Source organism: Sylvia atricapilla, chromosome 18 (assembly GCF_009819655.1).
Source record: "Sylvia atricapilla isolate bSylAtr1 chromosome 18, bSylAtr1.pri, whole genome shotgun sequence".
Taxonomy (NCBI): domain Eukaryota; kingdom Metazoa; phylum Chordata; class Aves; order Passeriformes; family Sylviidae; genus Sylvia; species Sylvia atricapilla.
This window is the reverse complement of record NC_089157.1, coordinates 8261219-8276684: the sequence shown is the minus strand read 5'-3', so window position 1 is coordinate 8276684 and position 15466 is coordinate 8261219. Positions and strand designations below refer to the sequence as shown.

The 15466-nt window shown below is 59.7% G+C and overlaps 1 protein-coding gene across 7 annotated transcripts in view; it reads left to right on the top strand.

Annotated features, from left to right (window-relative positions):
- Window positions 1-15466, top strand: part of RBFOX3 (RNA binding fox-1 homolog 3) — a 131226-nt gene that overhangs the window by 15014 nt on the left and 100746 nt on the right. For 3 of the 7 annotated variants that reach the window (XM_066332239.1, XM_066332234.1, XM_066332233.1), the window contains exon 1: window positions 15060-15196. The exons of 1 other annotated variant lie outside the window; for it this stretch is intronic. The gene's annotated coding sequence lies outside the window, so the exon portion shown is untranslated. Of the gene's footprint in view, window positions 1-15056; window positions 15197-15466 lie in introns of those variants that run through there. 3 more of the 7 variants (XM_066332238.1, XM_066332236.1, XM_066332237.1) reach the window with 3 other exon arrangements.

Sequence of the window (15466 nt, the reverse complement as noted above, 5' to 3'; positions counted from 1 at the left end):
GGTTGTCCGCTCGCTGTCTGCCTTCCCCAGCGCTAAATTTGCTCATGGGTTGAAAATCAAGACTTTCCCTCGAGGGAGCCCCGTGCGGGGCCAGGTGGCTCCAGGCCGGGAGGGGACCCGGGGCACCGCTCAGGGCTGGGCCCTGGGCAAACCCTGACTCAGCAGCGGCTCTGCTTACCTGGGCTGCTGCAGCCCCTCGGCGGGAGGGTGAACTGCTCCTCCCCTGCGCGGGTCCTTGGGGGGCGATCTGGCCGGCACTCAAGGTGAGCAGAGAGTCAGCAGGATGGGAGCAGGGAGGAGAACTCTGTCTCTTGCTCTCTGCAGCCCTGGATGATGATGAGGGGTCCTGTCCCCTTCACTGGTCACTGCTACAGAATCCTCCTGGTGGTTCCCAGGGCTCAGCCTGCAGCTCCTCAGCGGCTCATGGCCTGGGCTCCTCTCTCTGCTCCTCGGCGGGGTCTGAGCCCTGTGGAGCAGAGCGGGGTCAGCCCTGTGGCTGCTCTGCACCTGGACCCTTCCTCTGCAGCTTGGTTAATCCCGGCATCGACCGCTCCACCTGGGCCTGCGGCTCTTCCTCAGCTTGCTCAGCTAATGCCTGTGTCTGCCTGCCATTGATCCCCAGCTGCAGAGCTCATTGATTAAGTACATTTCTTATTACACTTAATGGCATTTTACTCCTCTCTGTGCTTCCCTCGTGCCAGCTGCTCAGCCTGCGCCTGCCGGGAGGAGAATTCCTCTGCCCAGAGAAACCCTTCTCCGTGCTGGCCCTGCTCTCCTCCCCATGCCACGACCCTGGCTGCCCTTTTTCCTGCTCTCCCTGCCTGCCTCTTCCTCCTGGGCCCGGGCAGTGCCTCTGCCTGCTCCCTGCCCGTGCTTTGCTCCCTGCTCCGATGCAGGGCTGATTTTCTCCTGTGTGGTTCCCGCAGGTGGCACAGCGCTGCCAGGGTGAGAGGCCCAAGGCTCTGTGTTCTCCCCTCAGCGACACCTCCACGCTCACCACATGCTCCTTGCTCCGTGCCTCGCCTCCTTTCAACTCTCTTGCATGCATCATTCAAAAGCCATAACATTATTTGGCATAAAATATTTACTTAACTGAGCTTTTTGCAAATATTCCCCTCCATTATTTTCCCTCCTTTTGGGAGCAGACACTGTTTCTCCTGTGCTCTCAAATGGCTTCTCTTAAATATTACAACAAGAACATATGAACACCCAGTGGCCTTTTTCTTTCTCCTGAAATACCCATAAATGTAACAGTGTCACCAATCCATTAGGGCCACAGCAGGGCTGTGCTCAGGAGCACCCAGCAGTACAGGCCCTGCCTGAGGAATCACCTGGCTGCTGGGCATGGGACAGGCAGGGAAAGTGCTTTGGGAGAGAGCAGAGATACGGGAGAAGGTCTGATGGTGCAGAGTATTAATATTAATTTTAACATGTTCCTTTCAGAAGGGACAGCTGAAGCTTGGCAGAGAGAGTGCAGAATGAGCACTCCCACTCTGGTGCTCACTAGGTTGCTGGGACAGATGCTTGGAACAAAATTCCCTCCAGCAGGGGGTTGGCTGGTTCTGGGGAGGCCAGCCTGGGCCACGGGGCGCCGAGAGACACGTCCTGTGTGGGCACAGGACAGGCAGGTCCTGAAGAAGGGGTATGGAACGTTAGGAGCCCCTGGAGTCATCCCATCTGGAGAGGCTCAGCGGGTCTCTGCTGTCCTGGGCAAAGGCTTGTGGTGCCCTTGGGCTTTTGCTTCTGTTTCCTTCTGACAAGGGGGAGCGGCTTGGAGCTGGAAGAGAGCGGGTTTGGGTCAGGTATTGGACAGAACTTCCCCAGGAGGGTGGTGAGGCTCCTGGGGGCAGGCGCTGGGAAGCGGGGCTGGAGCCTGGGAGCTCTGAGCCGCAGCCAGGGCCGGGCTGAGGCAGCTGGGCACACACAGCGCTGCTGCTCCCTTATTCCCCATCCCACGGGAACCGGCCCTGAGCATCCCCGGCTCTGCCTGGGCCGCGCTCAGCCCGGCTCGGGACCTGCCTCGGTGTCAGCGAGCGCCGTTCCGGCGTTCCGTGCTGCAGCCAAGCCAACAGCCCTTTCCCTGTAATGCCGGCAAATCCCCGCTCCTGCCGAGTGTTAATTGATTTCCCTGCCCGGCGCTCCCGCCCGTGGCTGTGCTGACACTCGCTGCCCGCGCTCCCGTCAGCGCCTGCGACAGCCAGATCCTGAAATTATTGATAAACACTCATCGGGGCTGGAGCCTGGGAAATTGCCAGCAACCCCAGCGGGTTTCTCTCTTGCCAGCATCATTTTTCTTGATGACAGCATGTTCCGAACTTTGGCAGGGAGGGGACAGGGCTTCCTGGTAACTTTTTTTGTTTGTTTTATGCATTGGTAGTTTTTAAAAGATCCCTGCGAATAGCAGAGTGGAGACCCTGGGAAGCAAATGCCTGTGATTATCCCTGTCCTCCACACAGCCCCACAGAGAGCTGGGCTCTGGGTTCTGCTCCGAGCTCTGCTCTCACAGGTCAGCCCTGCTCCTCCAGCGCACTCAGTGCCTCTCCAGGCTCAGCAATTCTTGACTCTGACCTCAGGGATCCCTGTTTCTTCCTCGAGTCCCCTGCTCCTGCAGGCTGTTCCCCTGTGCCGTGGCATCCAGACGGACAAGGACATCAGGCCGCCTGGGGTGGGCACAGCAGCAGGAGCAGGACGTGTCTGTCAGAGCCAGGACAGTCCTCACCACCGCGGAGCCCGACTGCTTTGCAGAGGGCAAAACCCCCTCCCACAGCTCTCTGATGGCCCTTGGAGCTGTGCCCGGTGCTGTTGGTGCCCCGGCCCAGCTCACACAGCACACCCAGGTGTGTGTGGCACCTTGTGTTCCTCGCTGCAGCTCCTTCTGGAGCTCGGAGCATTTTTCTCTCTGCGAGCTCTGCTAATTAGGGGGAGGTTGTGGATCAGGAACAGAGGGAAGTGTCCTTCTGTGGTTCTGGCACTAGAAATAATTGAGCCATTTTTCACCTATGGCCAATCTAGTTCTGCCCACATCTTGATTTTTCTCCTAATAGCTTGGGGATGCTGTTGCGGCCGTTGGATTCACAGCCATGTCCAGAGCTTTTCTGTAATCGCCTGGATTTTGTGCTCTCTTGCTAACTGGTTGTGGTTTCTTCTTACTTGGTGCCTCAGCCGCTCCGGGGAGGAGCTGGTTTTAGCCAAGCCGTGTTCTCTGTGCCGATATTCCCCAATCGCGGCCGGGCCCGGGGGCGATGGGCTGGTGCCTGCGGGACACGGGGCGCTGAGCCACGGGCACTGCGGGCGGCTCCGGCGGCTCCCGTGAACGCCTCGGGGGCACAGCCCGGTCCCGCTCGGCGCTCCCCACCCGGCAAACCCCCCGGCACTGGAATCAGGGAGCCCCGCGCTGTGTACGGCAGGGCCGGGAGGTGCCCGGGCTCCGGGGGTCGCCGCTGTCCCGCAATCCAGCGCCGTGCCGGGGCCGTGGTTTGCCCTGTCAGCTGCGAAAGTGAAGATGTTCACGGCAAACTGAAAGGTGTGATTTATCAGTGCTGGTCCCCAGAGGCTCAGGGCCTGTCAGGCACCAAAAAATCCCATCCATCACAGTGGGGGAGTGAGCTGCCTTGGTTTTTTTATTATTATTATTTTTTTTCTTGGTGTGTTTTTTGGCCGTTTTGTTTCTCTGTGGGTGCCGGAGCTGCGAGGGGGAGCAGTGGGAAAGGCAGCCCCGAGCACGGGAGCTGGGGAGCCGTAGGGATGGATGGTGCCACTCTCCTTCCTGGGCATTATGGCCACCTCTCCCCTCTGCTGTGCTTCCTGCGGGCTGCAGCCTCTGTGAGGTCTCCAGGCCGTGCACAAAGAAGGGCTCAGCCGTCCCCCCAGCTTCTCCCTGTGTCCCCTGTCTGTCCCCGTCTGTCTGGACGTGTGTGTGTACATCCGTGTGCAGATCTGATTGTTCGCTTCTTTATAACGTTTTCTTTTCCCAGTGTTTATGGGCCATGGGATTGGAAGTGAAGCATCTACTTAATTGCTGTCAGGCAAGGAGACGGGTTATAAAGTTGCCAAGGGAAAAAATAGCTCACTCTGGGGTAGATGCAGGGGATGAGGAGAGGAGGGGGCGGAAGGCTGGGGGTGGGAAGAGATGAGGAGAGAGAAAGAACAGGAAGGGATCAGCACGCAGTGAAGGAGCTGGCTCAGGGAAGGAGCTGCCGGGGAGGCAGGAGACAGGCCAGACAGAGGTGTGCTCTTGGTGAATCTTCTGTGTCCCCCAGGATGGTGGCATTTGCCTTCTGGTGTCCCGAGTGTGGCTCCTGGAGCACTTTACAGAGGGAAAATAGGAAGAAGGAAACCCTCCCCGTCCTGCCACCCTCCCCACTGCCGGAGCCTCCTGCCTGCCGCCGCTCCAGTTCCAGGTTCTTTGCTGGCAGCCCTCTTCATCTGCATCTCTTTCTTGTTTGCTTCATTATCTCCCGGTGTAACCCCGCACCGTGTCATCCTCATTGCACGGCTCCTCCCTCTCCCTGGTCTCCACATTCCTCCAGCAAGGACTCCCTTTCCCATCTTTTAGTCTCAGCGCCGCACATAAAAGCGCTCTGATGGCCACGGCGTGATAGCAAAGACAGAACTTAATTTCACAGCATTTTCATATAATACTCCATAAAACTGAACAAATTTGCTGGAGTCCAAATCCATCTCATTATGCAGAGTCATTGGAAAGGAGCTTTTCCATTCGGGGCCTCGGCGCTCGCTGAGGGGATGGTACAGAAGAAGGGAAAAATAATTAATTAGGTGCTGCTCTGGATCAAAGATCCTGCATTGCAGGGCACATTAAATAAATGCCTGGCTCATGAATAAAAGCTGCACCTAGCCCCGTTTGCCCGGCCCCACAGAGAAAACCTTCAGTGAAGCTGAAGGTGTTTGTGGGGAGACTTTGGCCTGAGACTGTGCCCCAGGAGGAGGAGCTGGAGCGGGGCAGGAAAGGGAGGACGGATCTGGGCATGGAGGAGATGCCCAGGCAGGGGAAGCCTGGAGGAAACATGGAGTGTGGCTTTATTCCCTGGCATTCCCCAGTGTGCTGGGGTGGGAAGGAGCTGGCCAGAGCTCCCCCATCGATGGCAGTCCTGCTTCCTACGGCAGGAAAGTGCAGGGCAGGTGGATTAAAACTGCAGCAGCCAAGGGAGAGGAGAGAGCTCGCTTCACTTCACACTGTTAATTAATCTCCGAGCCAATGAGGATGCTCTCATCTGGTCTTTACTTAATCCATAACCCAGAAATCCTCAAATTATGTCATTTGTTCAATACAGATGAAATTAATTACTCTGGGAAATAGGCAACAAGTTGCATTTCTGGTGTTCCTTATCGTGTAATCAGATGGACGGCGAGCTCGGGGCAGCCGCAGTGGCAGCAGTGGGATCATCAGCAGCCGGAGGGAAGCCCTGAGCAGCAGCAGCTGGAAACCTGTCCCCAGGAGCCCCGGGCTGGCCCCTACCGGAGGCTCCACAGCCTCTGGGAGCGCCGGGGGGCAGAGCCCGGGCAGTGATGGAGATGCTGAGGAGCCTCCACCCAGGGCTTAACCCCACCCAGGGTTAACTCCCTGCTCCTTCCCTGTTTATTGCCTCTTGCTGGGATCTCAGACACAGCTTGCAGGGCTTCCTGGGGCACCCAGAGGGAAGGAGTCCCCTGCAGCCCTCCCGGAGCCCTGCCCACTTCCCTGGGGCTCTGTGCCTGCAGGATGTGTCCCCACACCCCATGACTTTGAGGCAGCGAGGTGAAGGTCCTCATCCTTGTCAGGACAGGTCAGAAGAGCTGGGCCCAGAATTACAGTGACCTAACCATTAATGGAGCTGTTGTGGGGATGTGCTGCTTGAGGCTCAGCACAACCAGGGGTCTTGTGGAGAGCCCTAAAGGTGATTCCCCAAGGTGCTGGAGCCACGCTCATGGTCCAGGGGAGCTCCCTGCCCTCAGTGCTCTGCTGTGCCCATGGCCAGAGCTCCAGGCATCCCACGGCACATCCCAGATTTCAATGACAGCCCCAGTCAGGAACGGGCTCAGGTGGCAGGACACATCCCTGGGCTGGGCTGCCTGCACGGGGGGACCCCTCACCCCTTCTCCCTGGTCAGCTGGGGGCTTGTGGGGTCCCTGACCCATCCTGGGGGGAAAGCTTTACTGCAAGTGGGTAAGGCCTGTACCAGCTCACACACAGCTAACACAGAAAGAGCTGCTGTAACAGAAAATCCATAGTGGTTGTTTGCTAAAATGGCTGTAATGAATTGAAGAATATGACAAGCTGACCAAAGGCAGCTGTGGGCAGGTGTCAGGGCCCCCAGCCCATCTCTGCAGCTCACCTGGGTCACCCAACATGGCAGGATCCTTTCAGAGGAGAGACAAACGTACTTTTCTCTCTGTCCTATCAATTTAAATAAATTACCTATTACATTAGCTGCACTAAAAGCAAGAAATCAATCCCCTGCCTCAGCTGCTCTAAAATCCTTGGTTTGCACCATGAAACCTGTGATTGTCAGAGGTCCCCATGCCAGGAGTGTCTGGTGGTGAGGGGCTGGGGGACTTGGGCTGTGTGTGTGGGGCAGTATTGGGGGCCCACAGCAGTGCAGGTACCGGAGGCACCTCCCAGGTGAGTGCCCAGGCCTGTGTGGGCAGCCCCGTGCCAGCGGTGCAGGGGCTGGGCTGGCTGCTGGGATGTCCCCATCCCTGGGGATTGGGCCCTCAGAGCCCCAGGACAGTGCAGGGTTTGATGCTGGGTCCCACCAGCCCCAGTTCAGCTGTCAGAGGCAGAGTCCTGCCCAGCAGGCAGAGTGGGATGGAGGCAGCGATGGGGACAAGTGGCAGGGATGGATGCAGGAAGCAGCAGGAGTCAGGGATGCAGGGATGGATGTAGGAAGCAGGGATGTGGGCAGGAGCCCTGTGGGGAGCTGGGCAGGGCAGATTTCGGGAGCAGCCTTTCAGACATGGCTGTTTCCTTTGGTTTTTTTTCCCTGCTGAAACTGCTGCCTTGTGCAAAGCTGCTCGAGCTCCTCGGATAAATTAGCATCCAGGGGATTGTTTTCCTCTACATTTTGTGCAGTTGCATAAGAGGGAGGAACAGAGGAGCCCAAGGAGCAGATTGCTTTGTAGAAGCATGAAACAGGCGCAGCCAGAGCTGCTGCCCCTCCTGCTGCCCGAGCCCCACGCCTTCAGCTGGATGAGGCTCCAGTGCAGGGGCTGGGGGTAGCCGAGTCCCCTGGCTCAGCGTGGGCAGGACAGGGATACCAGAGGCTTTCCCAGCGTGGCTGGCCATCTCCTAGCTGTCCCCAGGTGTCGCAGGCCGCAGCGTGGCCGTGCCCAGCAGCAGCAGTGCCCACAGCCAGCCCAGCCCTGCCCCTGTGCCAGAGCAGCCCCTGCCCACTGCTGCTGCTGCTCTCTGCCCGCACCTCCTTTGCAGGGAGACCCAAGGGACTCTGGATACACCGGTGTAGGAGCGCTGGGCTTTCCCAGAGGCTGCCATCCCCAGCACAAGGAGGAGGAGGAGGAAGGTATCAGTGTCCACTCAGCTGCCTCCCCCTGACCCGACCCCATTGATTGTAGCGATCCCGGCGTGAGGGGATGTGGGAGACCATCAATGTCCCTCAGCCCAACACTGGAGGCAGGGCCTGAGGGCTTGGTTTGACCCTTCCTGCACCCCAGTGCGGGTCCCTGTGCTCCCCCGGGGCTCAGGGGCTCCTGCCCAGGTCCTGCTGGGCTCCTGAATTGCTTTATTCCCTGCCGAGGCCGCTCTCGTGTGGCACTGGCAGCTCTGTGGGGAGGGGAGCACAGTGTCCCTGGAGCGGGCAGGGGACAACAGCCCGGGTGCTACCAGGAGGAGCAGCCTGTCGCTGAGAGGGGACGCGGTGCTGCTGCCTGGGGACTGCTGTGCTCCACGGGGACCTCCTCGGGACTCTGCGGGACTGAGCGCACAAAGTCTGCCTTGACTTTGTTACGGTGACAGCCCGAGTCTCCTCGGGCTGGGAGAGGCTCTTTGGCTGCATTAACAATCTGAGAGCTGATGGCAAGGATGAAATAATTCAGTCTCCTCCCCACCACTCGCTTGAGACTCTGACAGAATTGCCACAATTAGGGAAATTCACCTCTAAGCTTCATCTGTAAAGGAGCAAACCATGAGGAAATGTGTGGCCCAGAGGGAAGCAGAGGAGGAATTTCAACTGCCTCTCATCTTTCATCATTTGCCTTCTCCGGCTCCTATCTTGGCAGCCCCGGTATTTTGCTTTGTCTCCTTCAGGTGACTAATCATTAGACTAATTAGTTGCTAATCAATGTTTAATTAAAATGTAGCTGTTAATTACTGGAGGTGGTACCGCAGGTTGACTATGAAGTGTTATGGAAATATTTTTGAGGGCAGTTCACGGGGAGCTGGTCCCTCTTCCTCGGCTCGGGGCTGTTCCAGTGTCCCCTCCCCCGGGAGCTGCAGGTGTGACACACCTGGAGCCTGTTCCATCACCTGGGACCAGCTGCTGGTGCGGGTGACTCCGGAGCATCCCTGACACTTTGCCATGTGGCAGCTGGGGATGGAGGAGCCTGGGCAGCCCTGGGCAGGGTGAGATGGGCAGGATGTCACCGGCATGGAGCGGGAAGCAGCCAAATCTGGATCCCAGTGCCCTGCCCAGGGCTGTGAGCCCCTCGCTTTGGGAGCTGCGTGAACATTTGGGATGCTGGTGAGCATCCAGGTGTAGGGGTGCAGCTCCTGTTCTCCCTGCTCAACCCCTGCCTGTGCCCACAAAACCCTCTAAGCTGAGGCTGGGAGGGATGGAGGCAGAGGCTTCACGACATGTAGGTTCTCATGGCCAAGCCGTTGGAAAGCCCTGGTAACTATTCCATTGGTATGTAGGTCAGCCAGGTGTGCTGCCTCCAGGTACCGGCACATTCCAGCCCTCGGTGAGGAGCCTGTGCCTGCTCATTATCTCGGCAGCTCTTCCCTGTGCCTGCTGGGCCGGGGCTGACGTGCCAGGGGCTGCTCTTGGCTCTGAGGGCTTTGTGCCGGCTGGGGAGGGGGTGCTGGGGGTACCATGAATCCTTCAAGGGCTCTGAAGGCCTTACAGCTCGGGAGGGTGACAGCTGAGGGAGGGGCAGGGAGGTCTGGGCAGGAGCTGTGTCCCCTCCTTGGTGTGGAGCCAGGCGCTTTGCTGGTGCTGTGCTGATGCCAGGGCCACCATTTACATTCCCCCTGCTGCTTACATTCCTTATTTCACTTCACTTGTCATTTTATGTCTCGTTTTAATGTCTTGAGAGCAGACCCACAGGATAACAAGGTCTGATGCTGCAGAGGGTCCTGCGGCAGACACGGTGTCTCCATCCAGCTGGAGACACTGGAGCACGGTGAATGTGCCTCTGTCTGGGTCTGTCACCTGGCCAGGAGCAGGGAGAGGTTTTTTTGGGGAAAAACTTCTCTTTCCCCAACCCCCCCTGCTAGTTAGAGGAAGATGCTGACAGCGGCCCAGGGGTGGGGTGGCTCGGGTGGTGACAATGCAAGGAACAAGCTATGTTTAGAAATAATTGCTTTGTCTTTCACAGAGGTATTAGTGCCTCCATGCTGGCAGCTACAGGAATTAGCTGGAAGTTTTGGTGACACAAATACAGAAGCAAAATTATTGCTACTTATCATCACTTCTATGTGTGTGAGGGGCAAGGGACGTTCCCAGGGCAGAGAGAGGGAAGCAGGGGAGCAAAGGGGCTGGAGCTGGGGGTCTCCAGCACGAGGCTGGCACATCCCTGGGGGAGCCCAGCCCTGGTGGCTCTTGCTCCACCAAAGAGATGCTGGTTTTATGCCAAGGGTGTGGACCTGCAGCAGCAGCAGCAGTGGGGAATGGCACATCCTGCAGCTGGTGTGCGAAAACAGCGCTGGGATCCTCCTGCAGTGCTGAGGGTGCTCCAGGGGATGCACAGCCAAGGTGAAGGTTCCCTGAGGTAAAATTCTCCCCTCCCTGGATCCTGGTGTACCCAATCCAGGCTCCTCTTTGGATGGAGGAGCAAACTGGGCGGTTCAGAAGAGGCTGTTCCCGTGGGACCGGGTGGCAGCGTCAGGTCACATCCCTGGGGATGTGTCAGGGCCGCTGGGGATGTGGGTGCCCAGCGCAGGAGCAGCAGCTCCGTGTGGAAACAAGGGTGGATGGCGATGGGAGGCTCCCTCAGAGGAGCCGGCAGAGCCCCTCGGGAGGCCGCTCTCCCTGGATGATGCTCCGTGGGGAGCACCGGAGGACGCGGCTCCGACTCTGGGAGCGCCGTTCCTGCTGGCAGCGTCCTGCCCCGTCCCTGCCGCTCCCCCGGCGGCCCGGCTGCCTCCGAAAAGTTGACTTGAGTGTTTGGAAGGAACAGATCTCTGATGAAACAGGGCCATTCATGCTTTCAGATATTTAATTCCACGCAGAATATTAAATAATTTCTTCCTCAATGATCCCAGTGAATTTAATTAGCTCTTGTTCCCCCGATAGAGTTGTCGCTGCCGTCGTGATGAGGGGTGGAGTGAAGGGGAATGCCGCTGCCTTCCTGGCCCTTTCCAGTTCTGTCCCCAGCATCACCTCCCTGCTCCGCCTTTGCAGCGAGACCCCGGCTCCAGCTGCTGTAGGGAGGAGGGAACTGGGTGTAGAAGCCCCTTTCTCTCTGGTCTGCCTGGGGCTGCTCAGCCTGGAGGGAGCAGGGGCTGGGAAAGGACCTGGGGAAACCAGTGGCATTTTGGGTGATTGTTCAGGGCCTTTGCTGTAGCTGCCAGAGAGCTGGGTCCGAGAGGGGAGGTGGGAATCACACCAGTGGCTGACTTTCAGGAGACGTGTTTGCTGTGGTCCTTTTGGTTTTGCTGGTGATTAGGGTTTTTTTCTGTGTATGCGATGTTTGGTCTGTTTTTGCAAGTTTTAGAACATCAGAGCAAAGAGGGGAAAAAAAAAATCTCTTTGCAATGGAAGCAGCTAATAGTGGGTTATAAATGTGTCCCTGGCACGGTTCATTAGCTGCCATGACATATTGAGGGCTGGGAGCGGTGTGATACCAGCAAGTCAATTCCAAATTTCGTCTGAGAAGGAATGTGGGGAGGCCAGATCATGCAACATGTTACCAAACATGCCTTCCCAGGCAGAACGGAGCCGCTCCTCTCTCCGGGTGCTGCTCCTGCTGGGCTGCGGAGCAGAATGCAAAATAAATAAATAACCAAGGATCTAATTTACTGATGATTAATTTGCATAATTAGTGCTGTGTCAAATCACTTCACCGAGGTGCAAGGCACACTCTGCTGAGGTGTTTGCATGGACATCTTCGCAGGTTTCCCCAGGCTCACCTTTTTTCACATTTGACAATCTCCTGAGGAGGCCACGTTGGTGCTGATGGGATTTCACAGGGCTGAAGGGGAGGTGAGAGCTGAGGCTCTGCAGGGCCAAACCCCTGCCAGCCTTCTCCTGCCCCATCCTGGGGCTGGAGTAGTGCCCTGCCCTGGAAATGCGTGTGTCAGTGGGTGGCCGTGGTCCTGGAGCCAGGGATGAGGTCAGGCCGAGCTCTGCTGTGGACACAGAGCTGCCAGCTCCGGCCAGTGCCAGCTCCCCGGAGAGGGGCAGCGAGGGGACAGCTGGATCTCGGCCAGCCCGTGCCTACCTGCTGCTCCCCTGGTGCTCCAGGGATGCTTTGGGAAGGGGCTCAGGGCAGGCAGCCAGGGATGAGGGTTTGGCTGGGGGATCAGTGCAGCCGTGGGGAAGGGGGACGGTGTCTGAGTGCCCGGCAGCACCCACTGCCGTGTGCCCCTCCCTTTCCCGAGGGCTTTGCCTCTTTGCAGGGTGATTTCTCTGCCCCTGAGCGCGACTGATGCTGCAGCCCCCATCGTTTGGCATCGGGGCAATCCCAGCAGTGGGAGCAGCCAGTTCCCCCATCCCGATGGTGCTCTGAGCAGGGAGCTGAGGTCCGGGCACAGGGCTGGCCTTGGGCTCCTTCCCTCCCTGGCCAGGGAGCGGCTGTGGAATGCCGGCAGGTGAATAAATACGAGGAATGCTCTACAGCACGCAGCGCTGCGGGCAGCCCCGGTCACATCCCTGCTCCTGCTCCCTGTAATGGATATCAGATTGTTCTCCCAATCTTGGCATTGTTTCAACAATTGACTGATGCAGCGCAATGTTCACTGATTTAATAAGTTTGTTAGTGTAATAGAGGCTCAGGATTTCGCTGTTAATGTGCAGTGACAATTGCATTGTAGATTTGCTCATTATGTTACATAACTTAGCTATAAAATCTATCGGAAATTATATTTAAAAAAGCATTATTGCAGAACCCATCAGCATGGCTCTCCCCGCTCCTCCCACGGTGCTTTGCAGTCTGAGTGTGTCTGTTCAGTGCCTCGCTGGGATTGCACGTTCCGCTTTGGCTTTTTTGGGTCAAGGCATCTGACACCTGCCAAAAAGGCAGCCCTGGCTCTTGCCATGTCATCCCACCTTCTCCACTGCGGCCAAGGGTGCTGCAGGTACCCGGTGTTCTGGCAGCTCTCTGGGGTGAGCTCCAGCTGGCCCCGTGCCCCCGGCCCTCTGGTGGGACAGGCAGTGGCAGGTGAAGCTCTTGGCAGGCCCAGGTTTGAGCTGCCAGGGCTGTGTCAGAGCTGAACGTGCCGCAAACCTCCCCTTCTTGGGCAGGGCGGTGAGGAGGGGCTGGTCATCCTTTGGGCACCTCAAAGCTGAGGGTCCCTGAGAGCCATGGGGGAGGATGTGGGGGCTGTTGCCTCATGGTCTCGTGTCTCTCCCTGGTACTCGGTGGCCTCTGTTGGCTCGTGGAGGAGATTCCAGGACTGGAATCGGCAGGGGATCCCCAGAGCTGGGGCAGTGGGGCTCCACATTCCAGCGGCTGTGTTCAGGAAAAAACCCAGATGGAGCCACAGTGAGTCTTGTCATCTCTGTGCTCCAGCCATAGTTCCGAGGAAAACCTCGTCTTCCTTAAGGATAAAAAAAAAAATCCCAGCAGCAGTAATTTAAACAACTCTGCCTGCCTCCAAATGAGGGCCCTGATGGCAAATAGGCTGTGAAATCGGCTAAGAAAAAAGGAAAAACATATTTTTTTCCCCGAGTAATACTTGTTCCCGCGGTTCACAAACACCCTTGCAGGGGTTTGTTGCCTTGTGCTGTTTCCAACGGCTGCTCTTCCCTCGGCTGCCGCTCCGTGCATCCTCAGCCATTATCCCCCGCCTGCTCCTCCTCCTCCTCCTCTCCCGCGGCGGGGAGGACACTCCTCCTCCACCTGCCCTCCTGGACATGGTCGGGCAGCTTCCCCCGCTGGGATCCCGGTGTCCCGGTGCCCGGGCCTGCCCCGCCGGGTTGCTCAGCAGTGCCGGCATCCCCATCCCGATCTCCATCCCCATCCCCATCCCGATCCCGATCCCGCCCCGGTCCCGCTCCGCGCCCCTCCCAAGCGGGAGGCAGTTCGCGTTTGCAGGAAGGGATGTCAGCCGGGACCCAGCTCGGAGACTTGGGATGCGAGGAAGATTTTGCAGAGCTGAGCTCTCCCGCATTGCCAGCTCCTCGTTCTCCAAATCTGCTGCCTGAAGCATCTTCAGCCTCAGTGAAGCGTGGGGAAGCGGCCCCGCGGGGCAGAGCCCAGAGCGGGCCTGGCTGCCTTTGTCGGGGGAACAGGGGCTGCTGCGGCCCCGAGGGCTAAAAACACACCCCTGGATCGTACAAAATAGACGTGGGGATGGGTGAGGAGCAGCCCGTGTGTTCGTGGTCCTCACTCACGTGGTGGCTCCTCGCAGCCCCAATGGTTTCTCCAGGGTGGCCTTCAGAGCCCTGGGGAGGGAAGGGGAGCCGTGGGAGGGGAGGGGGAGCAGCGCCCGGTCTGGGGGGGCTGCGGGTGGGCTCTGCGGGAGCCTGTGGAAGTGTCAGAGATGACCCCGTGTAAAGTGATAGGAGAGAACTTCCTGCTCGTGCAGGCTGTAGATATTCCAGATAGTTCTCAGGAAACAGAGCCTGGGGAGCATCACCACGGTGTAAACTACTGGGAACCACAAATAAATCGTTTAAGGCAGGAAAAGATGCTGAGCCCCACGCAGGAACGCCAGCAGGAGCAGGTCACGGTCACTGCACTGTGACAGCCCCTAGGCCGGCGGGATTCGGGGGGCTTGGCTGCCCGCTGGGAGGGACCCGCTGCCGCCGCTGCTGCCGGCTCTTTCCGAGATGGAACCTGCCGGCAGCGAGCCCAGGAAAGGGCAGAGCAGCAGCGCTGACAGCCGGGGGCTGCTCGGTCCGATAGCGCAGGTCTGCGCCGCTCCGCTGGCTCCCCAGGGGAGGAGATGAGCAGCCGGAGAACGAGAGAGCCGCGAATGCCAGAGGTCTGCTCTTGCATAACACCCCGGGAAGCTTCCAGCGGCGGTGGGAATGCCCGGATCACTGCCCAGGGATCCTTAGATGTGATTGAAAGGGAAGAAAGGGTAAGGGGCTGAGACACGCACGGAGCTCTAGTGAGTCTGGGGGATGCTACAAACCCACATCCCTTGGGCTCCCGGCACTGCCTTGCGTTTGCCAGGATTTGCAGTGAGGATTGGAAATCCCCTTCCCCGCTGCCGTGCTGCCGGGGGCTGCCGTGAGCCTGGGCATCCCACTCGGAGCCCGGGCATCCCACCCGCTGTCCAGGTGGACGCGCAGCGATGGAATCAGCGTTCCCGATCCGGGCTGTCCTGGGGTCTTTGCTCCTCACCACCCGCGAGGCCGCAGTGCCCGGTGCCGCTGAGGACGGGAACGGGTTGGGAGAAGCCCCCGGGGCAGCTCCGCGCCGGGCCCGCCGCTGGAGGCTCGTTTTTGGGGCAGAACGGCCCAAACCCGGCTCTTCTCCTGGCGCAGAGCGTGCGGCGGGCGCGGCGCGGGGGGAGCGGAGGGTCCCGGCCCCCGTCGCGCTCGGGTGTCCCCGCAGAGGGAGGACGGAGGACGGGGAGGGGACCCCGGGGAGGGGACCCCGGGGAGGGGACCCCGGGCGGGGGCGGCGGCCGCGGGGCGGGGCCGGGGGCGGGCGCGCGCGCTCCGTGGCTCCGGTGGCGCGGGCGCAGCCGCGTGCGAGGCGGCCCCGGCGAGCGCAGCCCGGAGAGCCCGAGCCGGCCCGGAGAGCCCGACCCGCCGCCGGGCTGCCCCGGTCGCCGCTGCTCGGGAGATGCCGCTCGGCGGGCGGGGACCCGCGGCCGCCCTGCGCCGCCGCGGCGGGGACGTCTGAGCGCGTGAGTTCCCGGGGGCGGCGGCACCGGGGAGGGGAGCGGGGGGCGCGGCGGCACCGGGGGCGGCGAAGTTCCGCCGGGGCGGCTCCGGGGAGGGATGTCCACCGAGAGCCACGCCGGGAGTCACGGCGGCCCCGCGGCGGCGCTGCCGGAGCGCATCCCGGGGGAAGGCTGGCGGCTCCGGGCGGAGCGGGGGAGGCCGGGGAGGGCAGCGTCCATCCCGGCACCGGGCCGGCCCCGCTGCGCTCCGGGATCGGCTCCGTGGCTGAGCCG